Source organism: Chrysemys picta, chromosome 2 (genome assembly GCF_011386835.1).
Source record: "Chrysemys picta bellii isolate R12L10 chromosome 2, ASM1138683v2, whole genome shotgun sequence".
NCBI classification, from domain to species: domain Eukaryota; kingdom Metazoa; phylum Chordata; order Testudines; family Emydidae; genus Chrysemys; species Chrysemys picta.
Genome location: NC_088792.1, coordinates 289,239,096 through 289,255,295, shown reverse-complemented (window position 1 = coordinate 289,255,295; position 16,200 = coordinate 289,239,096). Strand labels below are relative to the sequence as shown.

The following is a 16,200-nucleotide window of genomic DNA, read 5'->3' as shown; positions in this document are numbered from 1 at the left end:
ATTTCTGAAATCTCCGGTACAATAATAGATGACCTAGATTCTGCAGAGCAGCAGTACGTCTCAAGCTAAAACTAGCCTATTGTTTCAATAACCATGGGCTACAAAGCTTTCTGCTCCATCTTGATACTTGGGCATAGCATCTTTTGGCACTCCCCTGGTTCTCGTTGTTTTTTCAGAATGCCTTTATGCCAGGCAGAATATTGAGCCTTAGCATGTACAATGTTAAACACAACTTACTATGCTTGGAGGCACTCAGCCAGACTTTTGTTTGTAACCAGGGCCTGCATGCTAATTAAAGCAGGTGTGTAAAACTGCTGGCCCATACCCCCAGGGCTGATTCAGATTATATTGAATTCCAAGTTTTCATTTTAAAATGTTTCTGATCGAAATAACCTGAATGTGAAAAACAATGTAACTTTGTCTTAACCTGAAACATCTCTAAGAAATGCCAAATATGTACATGCACTTCCGGCAATTATGCATGCATATTGTGACAGGGTCAGGCCAGATGGCTACAGGAGAGTGTTAGAAGGCAGATCTATTAGTCCCAGATTAAGTAGATCCCTTTTCCCTGGGTAAGGTAATGGGGCAATTCCAGAACAAGCAGGAACTTGCTGGAACCAATTAAGGCAGGCAGGCTAATTAGGACACCTGGAGCCAATTAAGAAGAAACTGCTAGAATCAATTAGGACAGGCTGGCTAATCAGGGCACCTGAGTTATAAAGGACCTCACTTCAGTTTGTAGCATCCATGCGAGGAGCTGGGTCTTAAATGCCCTACATGATTTCTTCCTTGCTGAGCAATGCTGAATGCAATAGTAACTTTTAACATAGTTTAACTACAGAAAGGCCATATTTTATATTTGATTTTTATGGAAACCACACACTATCGGTAGGGGCATATCCACTCTGGATCAAGTGCAGTGTTTGCCCCCAAATTTGTAATACAGGCCCACAAACCATAATTAAAAACATAATTTGGACTGCTCTACAGAATGTTAGCTATCCTTGGATTAAAGCATCAGGCATACCTCAGATTTTCACTTTACTACATTGATTTTTAGATCATAGTTCTATTTTCCTAGCTATTGCCTTCGCCATCTGGATGAAGGCAAGAGTTTGTGGATGCATTAGCTCTGTGCTGGGAACAGAGCATGCATGCTCGGTGCATGCAATAGGCACGCATCACTGAGAACGTTGAGGAGACTGAGAATGGGCATGCTCTGTACCAGGATGGATTTGATTTAAATTACTAGGCAGGAAGACTCGATTTAATCATGGATTTCTACATAAAAGTGCATTTTTGTTGGTTGTTCTAACCTTAATACATATTCTTCACAGTTCAGAGATAGAGGTAGGTTTCATTTTTAGAAGTGATTTATTTTAACTAAATTCAAACATTCATATGCTTGTTTTGTTAAAATATTATATGTTTGCTGTTGAAGAAAAAAATCCAGAATACATAACGTTGTTGTTTTAGTTAAATGAGACATTTACATTGTTTTATGTTCTCCTCCTAATCCAGCATGGCAAGGAAATCCTCCAAATATTAATGATTAACCTGTTGAATTGGAGATCGTTCACCTCCCCATGACTTCATAAATATCTGCTTCAATTACCTTTGGTACATGAAATAACCAAACAATCATTCATTTTCTGATATAGCTGTAAAACTAATCTGAAAAATTTTCAAAATAAATCACTCTGAAAATGTATAGTGTGTACTTTCTAAAAATGAAACCTACCTCTATCTCTGAGTTGTGAAGAATATATATTAAGGTTAGAACAACCAACAAGAATGCACTTTTATATAGAAATCCATGATTAAATCAAAAAGAAGAACAGGAGTACTTGTGGCACCTTAGAGACTAACAAATTTATTAGATGCATCCGAAGAAGTGGGCTGTAGTCCACGAAAGCTTATGCTCTAATAAATTTGTTAGTCTCTAAGGTGCCACAAGTACTCCTGTTCTTCTTTTTGCGGATACAGACTAACACGGCTGCTACTCTGAAACCCATGATTAAATCAAGTCTTCCTGACTAGTGATTTAAATCATAATTTAAATCAATCTGATTTAAATCAAATCCACCCTGGTGGTAAGCAACAAAAATCTGTCTCATAAGAGACGGGTGGCTTTGTTCCTGGCTAAAGGATGTTGAGTTATGTGACCTGTGCATTGGAATGATATGCGAAGAATATTGTCATAAACATCACAAAAGAGCATGACCTAATTTAGTTTTGAAGAAGTAGCTCTGATTTTAAAATACCTTTTAATTTAGTTGTTGTACTAAATGGAAGAGGGGCTTAGAAAATCAGAACACTACCTTTTTTCTCTCTGTTTGGGTGGTGCAACATAGAGTGAGTGCCCTTCTTCATTTGAACTAGAGAGTCTGATTATTTTTTTACAATGTAATGATTTGTCAGCAGCCTGGTTTTCATCTGGCATTACCGTCAGATTTTGTACTTTTTCTGTGTGTGGAATTTCTCAGCAGGGAGATGGATCAGTGACAGAATTTTGCTACGAAAGAAAATCCAAGTCGTAAAAAATGTTCAGGGTTCATCTCTTTCTGCCAGAATGAAAATATTTTCTCTTCCTGTTTTGTAGATACTATATTTTGACAGTTATTCCTGCCTGGTGTGCTAAAAAAGTAATGAAATTGTACTCAATAAAATTGTCCCACATTTTTTCATACCAAAAGGTGGAAATGTTACATTACTGGGCCTCTGCTAATTTTGAGGCAGGCTGTGTTTTTATTGGTGATGAACTTATTTTCCAAAACTTCACACCAAAAACGGCCGAAGGTTTCAGGAAGGGATGTACCAGCATCATTCTGGCTGTGTTTTACTAATGCCTCGTTTTAAATAAACATGCAGAAAACTAACAGAGGTCTCTCTGAAAAATTAAACCTTTTTAGTCTCAAATGCTCCCTTTCCCTAGTCTGGAATTGTGGGTAATACTCGTAGCTGTTCTGGTCCTTGCTTTTACAACATATCATGCAAGTCCTTCATTTCCGGGCAGCTGTGCTTGAGTGTCATCTTGCAGTATGAACATGATATACTTTCTGGGATTGGCAGAATGTTTGAATTTGCTTGGCTGCAGCTGTTGAGTCCAATGTCTGCCCCAGTTTAGTTCTCTACGTAGCCCTGCACTTCACTCAGATGTTCATTTGCTGCAGCTATAGATGTGAGAAGTCAGTGGATTGGGACAAGTTGCGGAAAATGAGGAAATTGGTTTAGTTGTAGCTTGCTTAATTTCCCTACGTTTTTAATCCCAACTGAGTCCTATGTTCCTGTCAGACTGGTCTCTAGGCTGCAGTCATCAGACTGTTGGTTGCATGACGCTGGTTGTCTCCTTGTTTCCAACTACTAAATTAGTGGATAGCTAAAAATGTTAAATATAAAGCTGATGTTACTTTTCCCCATAAGCAACTGTGGTTGCCACAAGGATCTATTCTGTAAGAGAAGATGGTCTGTGTTATCGTAACTTGGAGGGGAGGCAGTCCATGAGAATATGAAGATATGGTCCAGCGTATGAAAGTTTGAGAATTGCTGGCCTCGATGACTTATCCTCCCCCCTACTTTGCAACGCTTCTTGTCACTACCACCTAGGTCATGCATTACTATTGAGTAACGTGATGCTCTGCTTCTGTAGCACGCTCATCTCCAGCCAATCCACAGAGTGAGCCTGATCAGAGAGCCGCAGCGTGCTGTGTGACAGAGAAGAACGTTGCCATGGGGCAAGCCTGTCGTATTTACATTGAAAAAGAGTAACTTGAGGGAAGCTCTAGTCACTGATGCTGTGCGGTTCCTAACGAGTCACTTTCATTTTGTGTTTTGACAGAGTGGAAACAGCTTCCATGTTTTTGACCAAGGCCAATTTGCCAAGGAGGTGCTTCCAAAGTACTTCAAACATAACAACATGGCCAGCTTCGTACGTCAGCTCAACATGTGTAAGTACCTCTTAGGCAGTTCAAGAACCCGAAGCATGAGGCCTATGCCTTGCTGCAGTGTTGGCCTCCTCTGCCTACCTCTTTCTTTAACTGGAAGGGCAGTATGGGAACATTCTGGTTGGGTTGGGTTGGAAGCCTGTTAGCTTTGAAGCTTCTCATTATCAGATTTGGTGGGAGGGAAGGGGAGCTGAGTGCACTCATACAGGTCCCTTGGCTCTTCGAACGAGAGCCCTGCACCTTGCACTAGCCTTTCGGTGCCGACGCCCGTCCTTGCCTTGGGCACGTACACCCTGTAGCCAAGAGGGGTCCCATCTGGAATTCTCCCAGAACCTCACTTCCTTTCAGTTAGCCTGAGCTCAGCGTGTTTGACAGGCTCACTGATTGCTTGTCAGTTTCCTTAGGGGGCAGCTGCCGTGTAGGTCACTTTAAGACCCCGACCAAACCTGACCTGTTTAAAATAACTTCAGCTGGTTCTGGAGTCTCTCCACATCTCGTACTTGCTCTTTTCTATGGCTCTGTCCCCTCCCCTGCTTATGATGATCTAAGGAGGGAAGGGCAACGGGAGGCAGCATCTGCCTGCCTGTGGTAACTGTTGCTGCTGGAAACAGCAGTGCCCTGAGAAAGGGAGGTAAGAGCTCCCTGCCCCTTCCCAATGAGAAGCATCGCCAAAGAAATCCAAGCCTCCCATAGGGATGAAGAGCTCGGAGAGTTGGACTCCCCTCTACTCTCCTCCCTGTTTCGCTGTTGAAAGTGGAGCGGACGGTCCCCTCCTCAGGAAGCAGAGCCAAGCTCCTACCCCCTGCTGGCAGGCAGGGGAGTGGAGGTTGTGAGGCCGTTTTTGCAAGAGGAGGAGAGCTCATCCATCTGGCTCGACTTCACATAACAGCCCATTGACCTCTCCAGCACTGTTCCCTTGCTGGTCCCATTGCCGCAGCTGACTCCAATGCGGGAGGAGGATGCAACTCGCTTTTTGTGGGGTGGCCACAAATATGGGATCACTTTGGAATAGGATTGACCTAAGCATCGGTGTGTATTAAGGCAAGTGCTCTCTCTTCTGCTTATGCTGCCGGAACCAAGGGGAAGTGATCATAGTCCTAGAATCAAGAAGAAAGGAAAATGTTAGGGAAGCCTCATCTAATTATATCCATTTTAAATCACATGGGTTAGGCATTCACTCAGTTGTCAGTTCCCTCCTTTTTCACAATGGCAGGAAACAGCTGGGACAGAATCCAGGGCTAGCATGGCTTGTGACAGTGGGAATATTTTGTAATATTTGAGTCCTGTTTGTGCCTTAGTTTCCCCTATATGGTGCATTAGCTCAGTGGGTGGAAAAGGACCATTTGCTCTGAGCAAGCCAACGCACACAAGTCTGGGTGTCGCATAGTTGTCTGGGCACTAGACCCCATATCAGTGGAGCATTTTAGAAGACAATGGCAAATCCAATTGCCCAGACATTGACGGTTTGCAGCCAACACCCCCGAGGGATGCAGATTCCCCCCCCTCTCGACAGCGAAGATGGGCACCGTTCCCCAGCTGGAGTACAGAAGACTGGGGGGGGTTACGTGTTGGCTGCTGGAAGGAGTTGGGGCTCTCACCTGGTGTCTGACCAAGGAGGTCAAATGGAGAGACAGAGCTTGAACCACGGCTTGGCTGGGCTCTGGGCTGACCAGAATGGACTGTGCTGTAACCTTCAGTTCTGTAACCATGAGGACTTACTGTGCTGGGTTCCAGGTAACTAATAAACTCACTGTTTTGATGATACTGTGCGAGTGTCCCTGCCAGTGCTGGGCGAGGTGCAGTAATCCCTGCAGAGTGGACAAGTCTCCATCGGGAATCCGTCTCAGTGGGCTTGCTGAATGGAGCTCACTGTGTGAAGCAGGAGTGCTGAAGACCCAGAGGTCCAGTCTAAGAAGGCACTGGAGCCACGTGGCTTACCTGGAGGAAGAGTGAGACCCGTAGCAGGTCTGGCACCCTGAAGGGGTTCCTCCGAGAGTCTGTTCCAAAGCTAGGGGCATAGCACCAATCCTGTGGATCTGTGACATGGGTATGTTGTTAAAAGTCAAGAAATGATAAGGTCTCGCTTGATATTCTTATCGATAAACTAGGCAAATACAATTTAGATGGGGCTACTATAAGGTGGGTGCATAACTGGCTGGATAACCGTACTCAGAGTTATTAATGGTTCCCAATCCTGCTGGAAAGGCATAACGAGTGGGGTACCGCAGGGGTCTGTTTTGGGACCGGCTCTGTTCAATATCTTCATTAACAACTTAGATATTGGCATAGAAAGTACGCTTATTAAGTTTGCGGATGATACCAAACTGGGAGGGATTGCAACTGCTTTGGAGGACAGGGTCATAATTCAAAATGATCTGGACAAATTGGAGAAATGGTCTGAGGTAAACAGGATGAAGTTTAACAAAGACAAATGCAAAGTGCTCCACTTAGGAAGAAAAAATCAGTTTCACACATACAGAATGGGAAGAGACTGTCTAGGAAGGAGTACGGCAGAAAGGGATCTAGGGGTTACAGTGGACCACAAGCTAAATATGAGTCAACAGTGTGATGCTGTTGCAAAAAAAGCAAACATGATTCTGGGATGTATTAACAGGTGTGTTGTGAGCAAGACACGAGAAGTCATTCTTCCGCTCTACTCTGCGCTAGTTAGGCCTCAGCTGGAGTATTGTGTCCAGTTCTGGGCACTGCATTTCAAGAAAGATGTGGAGAAATTGGAGACGGTCCAGAGAAGAGCAACAAGAATGATTAAAGGTCTTGAGAACATGACCTATGAAGGAAGGCTGAAAGAATTGGGTTTGTTTAGTTTGGAAAAGAGAAGACTGAGAGGGGACATGATAGCAGTTTTCAAGTATCTAAAAGGGTGTCATAAGGAGGAGGGAGAAAACTTGTTCACCTTAGCCTCTAAGGATAGAACCAGAAACAATGGGTTTAAACTGCAGCAAGGGAGGTCCAGGTTGGACATTAGGAAAAAGTTCCTAACTGTCAGGGTGATTAAACACTGGAATAAATTGCCTAGGGAGGTTGTGGAATCTCCATCTCTGGAGATATTGAAGAGTAGGTTAGATAAGTGTCTATCAGGGATGGTCTAGACAGTATTTGGTCCTGCCATGCGGGCAGGGGACTGGACTCAATGACCTCTCGAGGTCCCTTCCAGCCCTAGAATCTATGAAATAGCATGTTCTAAGCTTCAGTAGCTTTCACTCCCTACGGGTAATTCAAGCCTGGTCTGTGTAAACAAACTGTTCTACAAAGGGTACCAGTATAGTTAAAGCCGTACAGCTCCCCTCGTGTGAATGCAATGTTATCAGTATAAAGGTGCCTTTCCCCTGTAGAGAAGGGGAGTATGCTTTTTACTGATAATACTTTGCCCATACTAGAGGTCTCACCATTTATCTATTTCGGTAAAAAAAATTGCACCTATAACTTGAATCCATAAATAGTACAAACATTGTGTGTAGAGTGTTGAGGCCTTAAAGTGGAATAGAAAAAAAGCAAAGAAAAAGGATACTCTGAAAGACCAACTACAGTCAGCTAAGAGCTTCCCATCCCCACTGCCAGCAGAATTTTTTCTGGCTTTCATACTTGCATAGTCATGAAAGCTACCTAATCTGTTATAGCAACTCTTCCCAGAGTTTTCCAGTAGTCTTAACCCAAACAGTATTACCCCATAAGCAGAGCAACCTTGAACAGTCTTGGAAGATAACAAGAGTCCAGTTCTCAAAACAAAGTTCCCAGCATGCACCGGTTGGTTCTTAGCCCCAGTCGTGTGTTGTTTTTTTTAACACCATTTCCAGAGTTCCAAGGTAAAAAGTCCCTAGGCCTGAAATCCACACCCCTTTTGTGTAACGAGCTCATGGCATGTCAGTTAGTTGTAATGCCAGGTTAGTCACTACGTTTTTGTCCTTAAGGTGAAGATTAGACATTCCTGCTTTTATTGAGATGTATAATAATCTTCCTGAGATGCACTGCCTGGGAGACAATTCTTACTGTGAAACATCTGTACAATACCAGTAGCTTTCTAATGGACTGGGACTATACTCGCAACTCTGTTCCAAAAATAAGCTAGCGTTTGAATGTCCTTTCTTGTACATTTATCTACATTTTTGGGTGCTGTCCCTTGATATGATGATGATGGAAAGTCAAGCGGTGGATAGGTCCCAGGGAGATAAACCTTGACAAGGCTTTAAATACACAGTGCTCGTCCTGAGAACAGTCTCTTGCCGGAATCCCCCTCACAACAGAGCTGAGAACAGAGGCAAACAATAACTTCTTGCTTTAGACGGGGAAAAATGTGTTCTAGTTAATTGTCAAAACTACAGCTCTTGCTACCATTGACATGTAAGGAACTGAAGGATCAGCCAAAGCATTCTTAGTTCAAGACTGTATTTTTAATAATGATCATGTTCTTTCTCCTCTCTGTTGCAACAGGAATTGATTTATCTGGGGGAGGGAGTTGGGATTGTGGTAGGTGGCTGTTCAGTTTTTAACTTTTATCTAGGCGCAAAGTTAAAGAATTTAGACAAATCCAGACTGAAAGGTGATTTCAGAGTGTCCCAGACCAACTAGTCCAGTTTGCTGGAAGAAAAATTGAGTGTGATTCTGTGGATTAAAATTGTTGATTAGCAGAGGGTGTGCAGTGAGTTTATTGGAATCTGCTTGTTTGGTTTTCATAGTATAGTCATGTGGCTGTTGCAGTAGTATCTTCCTTGAATTGTTCAATGCTTATTTAGTAGAATTTTTCAATTCCATAATCTTGTATTTCTCCCAAGTAACGTTTCAGTATAAAAATATTATTATATTGGCCCACAGTGCAACTTGGTAAATTTGAAGTTATCCTGGTTAGTGGCTAATCTGATTAGTTCATTGGGTCATGGTAACATGACTAGTTTAGATTCTCTATCTGGCATTAGGACAGTAAATGCAGTTAGTGTTGCAAGTAATCTACGATAAGCCATAAAATAAACGTTCTAAGGGAAATACGGGGAAGCCTCCTGTTTTCGGTGCTAGCTGGGTTCCTGGGACATGGAGTTTTCATGGAAATACTCCCGAGTAGGAGCTAGCATTCTGGGATGGAGGAGTGGGGGAGTACAATCTGTTCAGAACCTGAAAACCATGTACTCTGTTCTCAAGAAATCTGTCTATTCCCAAGTTCATGCTAGTTCAATGCTCTCTGCAAATGCACTGTGCTGTCTCTTCTGGGGCCTAAACTTGTGTGGCTTAGTGCTCCTTTTACTCTGAGAACATGCAGGGAAGTGCAGAACTGACGTGTGTGTGTGAACACTGTAGCACTTTTTAAAGATCTCTAGGTCAGGAGTTCTCAACCGTTTTCTTTCTGACACTCCCCACAAAATGCTATAAGAACTCCACAGCCCACCAGTGCCCCAGCAACTGTTTTTCTGCATCTAAAAGCCAGGCCCCCATTAGAGTATCAAGCAGGGCAGTTGCCTGGGGGCCCTGCAAAGCTAAGTTGCTTTGGTTTCAGCCAAGGTGGCGGGGCTCAGGCTTCGGCTTTCTGCCCTGGGCCCCAGCAAGTCTAACATTGGTCCTGCTTGGTGGACCCCCTGAAACCTCCTCAGGGGCCCCAGACCCCTGCTTGAGAACGGCTGCTGTTGGTGACTTTGACTCCTCTTCCCTTCCAGGCCAGCAAAGCAGGAATACGCTGGGATTAGCCTAGAGACATTGCTCAGCTTCCTCTCAGCACACGCATCCCTATATTTACCTTTTGGCTTTAAATTCTTGAGCGAGGCTGCAACATAAAGGATGCCTTTCATATACCCCTCACCTGGAGGCTATATCAAGGATTAGCTTTAATGCTCCAGATGTGGGCTTTAGAAAGTATGCCAGTGTTGTTAGAAATGATGACAGTTTCATTACCTTTCAACACTAGTCCTTTGAATAACTATGGGCCATGATGTCTCCGTGGTTCATGACCAAGGTCTTTGGTTTCTAAGGATCACTTGAATAACAGAGAAACTGGCTAATGTCACTACAGTAATGTACAATTTCTCTAAATCATTTACTTGCTGCTGGAGTGCAGGAAGCTCTTTTCAACCACAGCTGTTGTCTAACTTAAATAACACTTCAGAGCCACCACTCTTGATTTATCCTAGTGGTTTACAAAATTGGCATATTCCAAAAAAAAATTTTGCAGTGGACTTGTATGCTCTTGAGAGTGGTTTTAGATGTTCCGAGTGTGTTTGAAGTTTTGAGTACATCACTATTACCTAAGCTGCTCAGAAAACACGTTTCAGCATGTCACTTCTTTCCTTCTCCCACTGAGTAGTAGAATTGCAATGTCACTTTTTTACCAGCAGGTCATATAACATCCATATCAAAAGCTATCCTTATAGCACATCAGTTGTAACAAACCTCTCAAAGCCAGGAAGTTCCTAGTTGAGGGCTCAAAATTTTAAACAAACAGTATAGTCCAAGTTGGTATGCTTATTTATGGTTATTTTAATCCTCCTGTTCTGCAGGGGTGGGGAGGGATTGAAGCAAAATCCATTTCTGAGTTCAGTACAAAAGACCATCTCATATTTGTAGCTTTCTGCTGAAATGTCAAGATCTTCCAGGTGTTTAAATCTCTCCTCATTAACCCTCACTGAATATGCTGTTTACATATGCTGACTGGAGTTCTTTCCTAGATCCTCTTCAGTCCAACTTCTGTCTGTTGCACTCCACTGAAAGCACTCTTGCCAAAGTCTTTAATGTTCTCTTCCTAGCCAAAGCTCAGAATCTGTATCCCATCCTCATCCTCCTCAGCCTATGGGCCACCTTTGACATTGTTGACCATGCACTGCTTCTTGAAATCTTGTACTCCCTTGGCTTCCATGACTCTGTTCTCTCCTGGGTCTCCTCCTTCCTCCACAATGGCTTCTTCAACATGTCCTTTGGAGGATCCTTCCTATCCTCCCTCCAGTTGTCTGTGGAGTTTCCACAGAACTCCGTCCTTGGTCCCCTTCTCTTCTCCCTCTACACCTTATCTCCGAGTAGCCTCATCTGCAAACATCAATTAAACTACTAGCTGTCTGCTGATTTGAAGATCTGCTTCTCTCCTTCTTGTCATACTGTCACGACCAGGAGGGCCTACCTCAGGAAAGTCTGTCAAAAACAGGGCAAACACCCGAAACTGGTGGTGTGTTTTATAATTAGATTTCACCAAACCAGTAACAAATGTGAACCCCTGGACCACTAGAACAGTCTTACCATGGAGTCACAAACAGTCCCCTAGATTCTCCAGTCTATCTTGCCACCCAGACAAGCTGGACTTAGTGAAAAATGGTCACTTACACCAAAAATCACACCACATTCCGGTTGCTTCCAGTCCCAAGAGACCAGTCACTTACCCCAGAGCAACTGGTACTCTAGATCCTACACCGAAGACAGTGCCTGTAGCCAGTCCTGTAATAAACTGTCTAAAGGAAAAAGGAATGAATTATTTACACGTTAAAACAAGCAACCATAGTAACTCATCGGTGTGTCTGTCTAAATCCTAAAAGTGTCAGAGTTGTTGTGATCTGTCTATTCAAAGTGTTTTTCAGGGCAGCCCCTGGGGATCTCTGGCTTCAGTTTTGAGTCTCTGGACCTTCAGAGTTCAAACAGCCAAAAAGATGTGGTTTCTTCTTGTCATGATGATGGGCCAAGTTCACATGCAGGTCTCCTCTTCATGGGTGACGGGAGGGAGAAGCAATCAACAAAGTCCACAATGGTTTGTCTGGTGTCCGTGGGCCCTCTTTTGTTGGGCAGGAGATAACACCACCTATGGCAAACTAGTATTTCTCACTGGATAATGTTTCTCTCGAGACTGGGGCGGGTGCTGGCTTTACAGTTTCAGACCAAACACTTCAATATTTCCTTATAACATGGGATCTAGACATTATAAATGAGATTAATACATGCAGCAACTTACAAGCATTTCATAGAGTCTAAACAGTAAATCAGGGTGGGCAAACTACAGCCCGTGGGCCGAGCCGCTGGGTTGGGGGCAGCAAAACGCGGCTCTGCCCCGCTCCGGCGCTCTAGCCAGGGCTCTGGATCGGGGGCCGCAAAATGCAGCTCCCGGAAGCCGTGGCATGGCCCCACTCTGTCTCCTGCGCGCTCCAATGGGAGCTGCAGAGGCAGTGCCTGTGGATGGGGCAGCGTGCAGAGCTGCCTGGCCACACCTCTGCGTAGGAGCCAGAGAAGGGACATGCTGCTGCTTCCAGGGGCTGCTTGAGGTAAGCCCCACTTGGAGCCTGCACCCCTGAGCCTCTCCCCAACCCCCTGCCTCAGCTCTGATCCCCCTCCCATCTCCAAACCCCTTGATCCCAGCCCGGAGCAACCTCCTGCATCCCAAACCTCTCATCACCAGATCCTGCACCCCCTCCTGCACCTCAACTGCAATTTTGTGAGCCTTCATGGCCCGCCATACAACTTCTATTCCCCAATGTGGCCCTTGGGCCAAAAAGTGTGCCCACCCCTGTACTAAATACATTCTTATAAGACTAATACCTATTTTGAGCAAAACTAACATCCAGGTGACCTGGTCTGGTGTCCAGGTAGGAGGCTGTCAGTTCTTAGCTAATGCCTGCAGCCTGGGCTGGAGCCGGCACCTGGCCTGCCAGCAGCATACTTCTGTCCAGGTGAAAATTAGCAATCCAAAAATTAGCAACCTGGCTAAAACCGCTTTTAAACTCTCCTCCTCCCCCCCCCCCCCCCCCCCGTCCCCTCCACGCGCCTCCCCATTACCTCCCTCCGCCATCACTGGACACACCACCATCCCACCACTCAGGCCTGTACTGAGTGTCATCTTGGACTTAGACCTCTCTCTAGAACAGCGGTCCCCCTTACCTCGTCCGTGCCCCAGCAGGGCCGTGCCTCCAGGGGATGGGATAAGGAGGCTGGGGCTGTGAGCAGGGTCACAGCTGGGGACCAAGGCTGGGGGCAGGCAACGAGGTCCGTGGCCAGGTGTGGTTCTGCTCCCAGCCTCAGCCCCAGAACGGAGCTGGGGCGGGGATGGGGGCAGGAATGGAGCAGAGCTGGTGGAGAGGTTGGGTGGCATTCCCTCCCCTGCCCCCTGTGGGGGCTGGCCTGGGCCCCACTGTGGTCCCCCTCCCCCGGAAGTTCCTCCATGCCCCCTTAGGGGGGGTGCACCCCTCAGTTTTGGGACCTCTGCTCTAGGACCTCACATCCAGGCTATATCGAAGTCTTGCACATTCTTAGAGATGTTATTCACAAACATCCCACCTCTCCTTTCCATCCACAAAGCTGAGACCCTCTCATCCCAGCTCCTGCAGCATCTTTTCTCTGGCCTGGCCAAATGCAGTCTTGCCCCCCTCATATCCATTCAGAATGCTGCTGCAGAGATCATCCCTCCACTGGCTGCCTCTTCTGTCATATTAAACACACTTGTCTTCACTTTCAAGGCCCTTCATGGCCTATCCCCACCCAACCTATCACTTCTCACTCAGTATTGAAAGGTTGATCATGTCTTCCAATCAGCCCATGATGCCAGCCTCCGTTGCCTGCTTGTTAAATTGTCAAACACTTCTCTGCTTTTTCCCAGGCTTCCCCACAGGCATGGGAGGAGCTTCCTGTAAACAGTCTCAAAACTGCCTCCTATTCCTCCTCCAAACTCTGCTTTGCTGTCATGCCTCCAAAACACTTGACGACAGGCCCGCTGCTGATGTGCTGAGGCCACTGCCTGCCATGCTGACCAGTATTGTCCTATTATTTCCCTGTGTCCAGCTGTTGAGCTCTCTGGGGCAGAGATGTTTTTTGTTCTGTTTGTCCAGCACCTAGCACAATGGGGGCCTGGTCCATGAGTGGGGTACCTAGGAGCTACAACGATACCAGTAATCTTCCCCACAACCCCAAGCTAATACTCAGTTACCAGACTGCCTCTTCAGGGTGGTATTGCTGCAGCGCTGTGTGTCAGTTACGGGCCTCCTGTACTCGTGGGTCTCTGTAACAACTGTGCCTCCAGCAGAAACACAGTACGTATCTGAAACGTAAGGATCTAAATGTAACCGGGATATGAGTGTTCGGCTATTTTAAAAAGTCAGTCTGGCACTTAAATCAGAGACTGTATGTGCTGTATTTACTCTTGCAGCATTTGCGTAGGGATTGTTGAATTTTAATCTTCCCTCCCCTACTGACTCACTGTGTGGTCTTTGGCAAGTCACTTATCTGCCAAGCCTTGGGTTCCCCGTACCTCTGAGGAATGTTATGGAGTAATGTCGATCTGTAATGTGTAATATCAAGTTCAGGGCCACGTGTCTCAGACAGGAGCCTTGCAAGGTGCAGCAGGCTCTGCTCTTCAGAGGAAGGGTGACTTGTGGTTGAGGCACTGGCCTGGGAGATCAGAGTTCTGTTCCCTGCTCTGCCACAGACTTCCCGTGCAATCTTGGACAAATTACTTAGGCCACGTCTGCATGCAAGCCGTGGTCTGCAGACGTTATGTCGGCATACAGCCACCAACATTTGTATAGCACTCAGGCGCATGCCTGCTTGCATCGACACTGTGCCTGCGCACCATGAGTGCGGGTGTCGATGTGAGGCAGGTATCCCAGTGTGCCCCATGCTGCCGTTCAGCGCAGTGCCTCTGGGGACACTCTCACAATGTGTTGTGGGGTAGAAGTAACTGGCCCTGAGGTCTCTGGGAACTACGGGTCAAGTTCCCAGCATGCAACGGTCTCCATCTCATAACGCCATCCATATCGCATCATTTTCACGCCTTTAAAAAAAAATCCCCTGGATCCATGCAGCACTTTTCAGTGTCTGCCATCTCAGACAGAAGCATGGAGCCCACAAAGCTCTGCGCTAGTCTCATGAATGCGGCAAGCACAGGATGCACGATTCTCCTGTGTTTGCAGACTTGCAGGATGTACTGGAATAACAGGAACAAAACTGTTTCTTCAAGGACAGTTTGATGGACATAGGGAAAGAACAATTCGAGGGTGGTGGTATTCATGGAGCAGAGCTCCACTTCTGGGCTCAAGAAACAAGCACTGATTGGTGGGATTGCATCGTAATGTGGTTGCAGAACTTTCGCATGTGGAAGACCACATTCCTGGATCTGTGTGCCGAGCAAGCCCCAGCCCTCCAGCGTGTGGACACCAGAATGAGTTGCACTGACGGTTGAGAAGCAAGTGGCGGTCACACTCTGAAAGCTGACACAGCTGTATTGCTATCTATCAGGGGAGATGATTTTGAAGCTGGAAAATCCACAGTGGGGGCTGTTAATTGTCTCCTGCTCTGCAGAATTGTGACTCTCTGTGGTGTGCAGGATATAGTGGATGCATTCTCAGCAATGAGATTTTCCAAACTGCGGTGGGGCGCAAGCCCACATTGCCCAAAAGACTACTTTTCAATGGTTCGGCAAGTGTTGGAGGATGACTGGAGATGCTTCACTGTTATCAATGGGGGCTGGTCAGGGAAGGTGTGTGACAGGTGCATCTTTAAGAACACAGGATTGTTCAGAAAGCTGCAGCAGGGGTATTCGTTCCCAACTGGCGGATTGCGACTGGTGATATGGAAATGCCAATAGTAATTCTGGGCAACCCAGCCTACCCCTTGATGCCCTAGCTCATGAAGTCGTACTCTAGTTACCGTGACAGCACCAAGGGAAGGTTCAGCTGGTGGCCCAGCAGTGCAGCGTGACCGTTGAATGTACTTTTGGTAGATTGAAGTGACACTGGTGATGTTTACTCACTAGATTGGATCTCAGTGAGGAAAATATCCCACTGGTTATAGCCACCTACTATCTGTGAGGCAAGGGGGGCAAAGCTGCTCTCAGGGTGGAGGGCGGGAGTGGAGCGACTGGCTGCTGGTGGAGCTGTGCGGCTGAGGAAGGCTTTGAGAGAGCAGTGTAACGGGCAGCCACAGGACCGTTTGGAGCCGGGGAGCTCGGGGTGCTGCTCAGAATTGTGTAGTGTTTGCTCCACATTGATAAATATGGCTGGTATTTTCCTGAAGCTATTCATTATGTGGCGCTTGGTATGCGTTTACAAGTACTGTTTGCTTTGGCTACTGCTGGGCATTCTGCAATATTTGTTGTGAACTAATAAAGAGAATTTGATTCTCCAAAGCGAAACTTGATTGTGTTGAAAAAACACTGCGGAAAATCAATGTGCAAACCCCCCACAGGCAATGTCATACACATTTTTAACACAACGAGGTGAAAAATCTGAAGGAGAAAGGAAATCAATATATGTCCCTTTGAGCACACAGGTGTAGTCCATCGTGGCTACGC

At 45.9% G+C, this 16,200-nt stretch overlaps 1 protein-coding gene across 1 annotated transcript in view; it reads left to right on the top strand.

Moving 5' to 3' along the window:
- The first annotated feature begins 3,841 nt into the window (after positions 1-3,841).
- HSF1 (heat shock transcription factor 1) overlaps positions 3,842-16,200 on the top strand; it is an 85,266-nt gene continuing 72,907 nt past the window's right edge. The window contains exon 1 of the mRNA XM_005291139.3: positions 3,842-3,950. The gene's annotated coding sequence lies outside the window, so the exon portion shown is untranslated. The remainder of the gene's footprint in view (positions 3,951-16,200) is intronic.